General features: G+C 38.2%; 1 long non-coding RNA gene across 2 annotated transcripts; it reads right to left on the bottom strand.

The window, feature by feature from the left end:
- Positions 1–1,273: 1,273 nt before the first annotated feature.
- LOC123750763 (uncharacterized) lies at positions 1,274–6,462 on the bottom strand. 2 transcript variants are annotated; one of them, XR_011229009.1, is made up of 4 exons: positions 6,448–6,462; positions 6,145–6,321; positions 3,722–3,800; positions 1,274–1,641 (listed from the first exon to the last, which is right to left on the bottom strand). It is a non-coding gene; the product is annotated as an uncharacterized lncRNA (long non-coding RNA). The 2 variants fall into 2 exon arrangements; XR_011229008.1 differs by having other exon boundaries at positions 6,145–6,332.
- Between the last annotated feature and the right edge of the window lie 312 nt (positions 6,463–6,774).

Genomic DNA, 6,774 nt, shown 5'->3' on the forward strand with positions numbered 1-6,774 from the left:
GTTGATGAAATTAATACCCTATTAATACCACCTCTTGTTCTGTCTTGTGTTGATGAAATTAATACCCTATTAATGCCACCTCACCCCATCCACCTCACTCAAATGTATTTATAAAATCGGAGATGCGTAAGTTCTATTCAGTTGTGTATTTGTAAACTAAAGTCTTTGAAAATGTAATAAGTTTTACGAAACGCGCTCGTGTCGCGTCAGACTAGAAATAAAAATGAATTTTGGAGAATTGATTTTTGATTTACCTCCAACAGTGAAAAGAAATGTACGAAAGATTGAGAAAATTCGTGTTAGAATTATTAATCTTACTTTTTCGGTCATATTTAATAATATATGTCTACAGGAAAGACTGCTACCAAAATATACTAAAATATATATTATATATATATATATATATATATATATATATATATATATATATATATATATATATATATATATATATATATATATGTATATATATATATATATATATATATATATATATATATATATATATACACACACACACACACACAGCATACATATGTGAGGCCTTACCTCCCTCCACAGTGTATCCGTGCAACACGTTCTTCTTGCTCCTCTGCCCATGTTCCATTTCAGAATCATTTTGATTTCCATAGTAATATGACCTTAATAGAGCTCTGTCCACTACTGCAGAATGGTCACACAGACCAATAATTCTTAACTGCTGTTCCATAAGTCACGGGTGCTCTCTAGCATCATAATGTTCCACCATTGCTCTAGTCACTTGAGCAACCTTGGAACATATACACAGAGACCACTCATAGCCTATGGACCTTCAATGCCACCACATCCACATCCCTTCAGTACTAATTCCTCCTTTTACATTCATGATCAAGATTAATTTTCATCCATATCTTAGCATCTCCCATACCAAGAATGTTACCCCTGGAACTCTGTCCTCCGATCTAGATATATTCACCTTTTTCCCCTTGACCATTCTACTACACACAGTCACAGCTGACAATACCTGAGCACCTCTGTGCTCCTCTTAACATTTACCATCTAAACACATTTTGCTTCCCAATGACTGTTTCTTCTCCAAACTGCTGTAGGGTATGCACCAAGGAGCTACAAAGTGCCAACCCACAAATTGTGTTGAATAGTGAAATCCTCTTTTCTAGGCAGCCTCTGTAACTCTCTGTACATGGCCATTTACTGTGGATTTTTAGGGGCATCACACTAACCCCTCAAACAAAATTTACAGGGAAAAAGGGGGGGGGGGATGAAAAAAAACAACTTTAACTATTAAATTTTCTATTTCAGTTGGCATGCACATTTTAACATATGACAAATTTATTTGTGTTATGCAGGTATGTTCATATTACATCATGTGTAGACTTTCAAACTAGATATATGAAAACCTACAAATTTAAGCAGTTAATCAGAGGGATACAGTAGTACAGTACCACAAATTTTTATTCCATCAGTCACTGGTCAAGTGAAGAGGGAAAAGTAGGGGCCAAAAATGTAGTTGGATGAGGGACCATGAATGTAGTACTCTTGGATGATGGAGTCAATATAGCACTTGTCAGATACAGTTTTGAAGATGGGTTCACTGTAATATTTACCAACCTCCCAACCTTCAACATTCGCCATCAATTTCGCCTACAGGAAGATAAAAACATACCACATTACAGTATCAAAAAACTTGAAAATAGGTGCTATGAAGTCCTGTATATACTAGTCAAGTGTTGACTCAAAGCCTTACATTTATTAAAGATTAGGATTTCTTGACTAACTCATTGCAAGCATTCTCTAGCATCTCTATATACTTTTACTTCCAATTTCCAAGTACTATATTTATAACTTGTGTTCAAGGGCATAGCTTTCAAATAAAATATACCACATACTATTTATGCAATATTTTACTACTGTGGCCTTTATGCCCTAAAAGACACTCAACAAATGGATTTAATTATGAACTTGTTATTACTGGAGACAGTAACATGTTTTACATTACTTTAGAAAAATGGTTTGTGTGGAAGACACTAACAATTATAAGAGGATAAAGATCAGTTTGATGATCCTACATAAAGTACTGAAATCTATGATGAGAATAAGTCACATTAACTTAGCTGAAAATTTAAACAACCAACCTACATACAGTATCTGAAAATGAAGGAAATAATGACATTTTGGGCTGTCCAAAACATTTTGTTTTTTCTCAGATTTGTGGGTTAGGTGTCTACTAAAATATAATTTTCAAGTCAAAACTGGACAATAAGAAAGCAACACATACATTAAAGTAAAAATATTATCTTCAGAGCCCAAAATTAAACACACTTTTATGCTAAAACACAAGTGTTTTAAGTTTCAAGTGAATGTGAAAAAGAACTTTGACAGATGAGTACAGCAACTGCCTCACATCTTGCAGGTGAGTGTTATTTCCCTGATGGGCCAAGTGGTTGGGCATCTTTCCTTCACTTCATCCAGTATCCCATCCATGTATGACGAATATATAGTCATACTGAATAAGTGCCTTCTCTTCATAATTTCCTTCATTCTCATGGGAATGAACAGTCAACTTGGTGGGAAATTTTTTTAATACCATACAAATAACAGTAACAATAATATCTCTTAACAAACTGGAAAATATAATTAATGGTATATGACAACCCTTTCTCTCACCCAGTTTGTTGAATTTTTTACAGAATTGACCAATCCCTCAATAATGACATTTTCTATCCAATAACCTCGATAGGTTAGGTGGGTTGCTTGGGTTCGTGTGTGTCTTGTTAGGTTAAGTCTGAAGTGACAATGCACTGTAGGAGGGGCTGAAGGTAATTAACTAAGTGTAGTTACAGGACAAGAGCTACGCTCGTGGTGTCCCTTCTTCCCAACTCTCTTTGTTATATAACGCTTTGAAATTACGAACAGTTTTGGCCTCCACCACTTTCTCACCTAAATAACAGGTGTCCAAGTTATCAGGTCAACTCTTAGTGGCTGAATGGCCTTTCACAGCACATTTAATACACATGTAATAGTTATACATGTACACAAGATTGTCAAAATAAGCATTGTCTATTAAATCTTGACAAAAGATATCCGGAAGCTAGGACAAGTGCTATGCCCTAGCACAAAATTATATTAGTAATGTACAGAGGCCTAGAGCTAACATATACGGTAATTATGTATATGTTAACCATACAACCAATGCAAGAGTTGTATAAAAAGGCGCTACATATTGGTCAGCAAATATGATTTATTTTGGACAACTACTGGAAGTTGGCTTGTTATGACTCCGAGGTGCTTCAAGTATATAAATTATTTCTCAATATTGCAGGGAAGATATTTACAGTTCCTCACGTATCTAGGCTCATCGAGGTCCCTCTAGGTTAACTAGCTACCTTCCTCAGGATGCAACACACAACAATTGCCTAATTCCTGGGTACCTTTTTACTGATAGGTCAAGAGGCAACAGATAAAAGGAAACGCGCCCAACTAGTTCTGGCTCATCCAGAAGGTGAACCCAGGAATCTCAATAGGGAGCTGAGAATGTAAACATCTGTACTTCAGGTTCTCACCTATGAAATGTTGCATTTCCAGCTGGCTAGAGATGCTTTAGCATATTTAAAATGTTGTAATTATTATAATTTCCAAATATACATTATGTCCTCAAATTATAAAGGCAACTTGTCATTCTACAGCAAATACAAAATATCCAAAAAGGGGGCAAGGTACATACTTGATCTTCTTGTACATTTTGTTGTAGAAGCAGACAGCAATAGATGTCACAACTGCATAGCATGCAAACAGCTGATAGCCTGAATATCACAAAATAAAATAATGTATTTGAACACAATAATAATGGTCACAATGCTGCAAACACTAGGTACCTAAACTAGCAAGAGTACATCTGACCCAGTTCCATCACTGCACTTAACAATGACAATGACACAAACTATATACGCACAAATGGGTATAACATTACATAGAAATTACTCTTAACTTATGAATGAATATAGTGCTACTGTATCTAGAAAATACACAAAAACTGCAATAGCAAAATTTTATAATTCTACACTGCATTGTATTATTCACAAGCAAATAAAATACATTCTTTATAGTCATTTATGGAGTAGGGTCTAGGACCTGGAAAAAGTTTAATATGTATATCATCACAACAGTTGAAACCAACATATCCTAATCAAATAACATAAAACTTAAAGATAAAATTTTGCATTTTGTATATACTGTACACAAGGTTTGTCACCATTATGGAAAATTTATTATTGGCACAATTTTGTATTGAACAACCTGGATAGGGTTCTAGTCCTTCTACTCTCCCAAGTCCATATGAGAGAGTTTCTCAGTTTCTGCATTTAGGGCCAATGGTCAAGGTTCCCCAGACATTGAGTGGGATTTTGAAAAGGGCCCCAAGAGTAGTCATACGATGTCATTCCTCCTCTTTTAAGCAAACATAACATGTTTTATATAGTATATTATGAACAATGTGTAATGCCCCGCACTTGGATTATTACATCCAAGCATAGAGTCCTCATCTTCAGAAAGACGTAACTGCTTTGGAGAAAGGTCAACACAACAATAAAAATAATTCCAGAAGTAATTATCTCTCATTCAAGGAACAGGTCCATAGAATTACCCAAAGCTACCCAAAGCCACCACAAGCTACCCAAAGCCACCACAAACTACCTAAAGCCACCACAAACTACCCAAGCCACCAGAAGCTTCCCAAAGCCACCAGAAGCTAACCAAAGCCACCACCAGCTACCCAAAACATCTACCAGCTACCCAAAACCACCATAAGCCACCACCAGCTTCTGAAAGCCCCCACCAGCTACCCAAAGCCACGACAAGCCATCCGAAGACACCACAAGCTACCCAAAGCCACCACAAGCTACCCAAAGCCACCACAAGCTACCCAAAGCCACCACAAGCTACCCAAAGCCACCACAAGCTTACCAAAGCCACCACAAGCTACCCAAAGGCACCCAAAGCCACCACAAGCTACCCAAAGCCACTACAAGCTACCCAAAGCCACCACAAGCTACCCAAAGCCACCACAAGCTTCCCAAAGCCACAAGTTGGGGTTCTGGTAGCTGAGTGGACAACGCGCAGGACTCGTAATTCTGTGGCCCGGGTTCGATTCCCAGACCAGGCAGAAACAAATGGGCAAAGTTTCTTTCACCCGTATTGCCCCTGTTACCTAGCAGTAGATAGGTACCTGGATGTTAAACAGCTGTTATGGAGCTGCTTCCTGGGTGTGTGTGTGTGGAAAAAAAAATTTAGTTAGTACTGTAGTTAGTAACAGTTGATTGACAGTTGAGAGGCGGGCCGAAAGAGCAGAGCTCATCCCCCACAAGAACAACTAGGTGAATACAAGCTTCCTAAAGCCACCACAAGCTTCCCAAAGCCAACAGAAGCTACCCAAAGCCACCACAAGCAACCCAAAGCCACCACAAGCAACCCAAAGCCACCACAAGCTATTTAAAGCCACCACAAGCTACCCAAAGCCACCACAAGCTACCCAAAGATACCACGAGCCCCCACAAGCTTCCCAAAGCCACCACAAGCTACCTAAAGCCACCACAAGCTACCCAAAGCCACCACAAGCTACCTAAAGCTACCACAAGCTATTCAAAACCACCACAAGCTTCCCAAAGCCACCACAAACTACCCAAAGCCACCACACAGCTACCCAAAGCCACCACACAGCTACCCAAAGCCACCACAAGCTACACAAAGCCACCACAAGCTATCCAAAGACACCACAAGCTTCCCAAAGCCACCACAAGCTACCCAAAGCCATCACAAGCAACCCCAAGCCACCGAAAGCCTGCCAGTACTATGTAAGTAATAAAGAAATATGGTATATTTACTCACTATAATGCTGGTACTGAATGCAGACATGATCACAACTATTTTTACTCTTTTACTATTTTTACTTTACTCTAATTTCATAACAAAATTAGAAGTAAACGTGTGGACGGGTGTTAGTGGAGTTACAAGAATGTACAAATACCAATCTTATGTAATCTCACCAACCCATTGTACCTTCTGGTGAAAAAATTATTATTATTAATGTCAACAACTTACTTCAGTTAAAAAAAATCAGTAAAAAAAATTCCTCAGGAACAATGTTAGTACCTTCGACAAGCCGCAGGCTTCCAGTCTCCGTCGAGGCCACTAGGGAGTATTAGGCCTATGGTAAATCCTGGTAATACACTTAACAAATAAGAGTCCAGGACCACGGTACTCCTCCAGAGGCTTCCACTTTTTCTCAACTTGGTCCAGTCTTCCAAACGCCGCACAACATTAACCTCCCTAGGAGCCTCCTAAATTATTTACATTTGTATTTGTATTTAAAATATAGAGTGATTACATATACTTATAACTTACAATTTATATTACTAGGAAAGACGTAGTAATTTAACTTAGATGTTTGTTTACCAATATGGGCGCGCGTTGTTGGAACTGCTCCAGCGGGGCTGCACCTTCTCGTACTTTGTTTACTCTCCAAAACGGCGCAAAATATTCAGATTTAGCGGCTATCCTTAACGGGGACTGGTCAAGTCGTATACTGCAATTTCGGATACCGGGCTAGAAACAACTTCGTTCACTGAGAAATTTGTACATACAAACCATTCCGTTCGTATATGCGCTGGTTTGTGTTCACTGTTGTTCTCGTCTGAATAAATACATGGCACGTGTTCATATAATTAGCGCTTCCATTATTAGAATTATTTATCCATTATTAGAATAACAAGGTGCAAACCA

The sequence above is a fragment of the Procambarus clarkii genome, chromosome 18 (genome assembly GCF_040958095.1).
Source record: "Procambarus clarkii isolate CNS0578487 chromosome 18, FALCON_Pclarkii_2.0, whole genome shotgun sequence".
Lineage (NCBI taxonomy): Eukaryota > Metazoa > Arthropoda > Malacostraca > Decapoda > Cambaridae > Procambarus > Procambarus clarkii.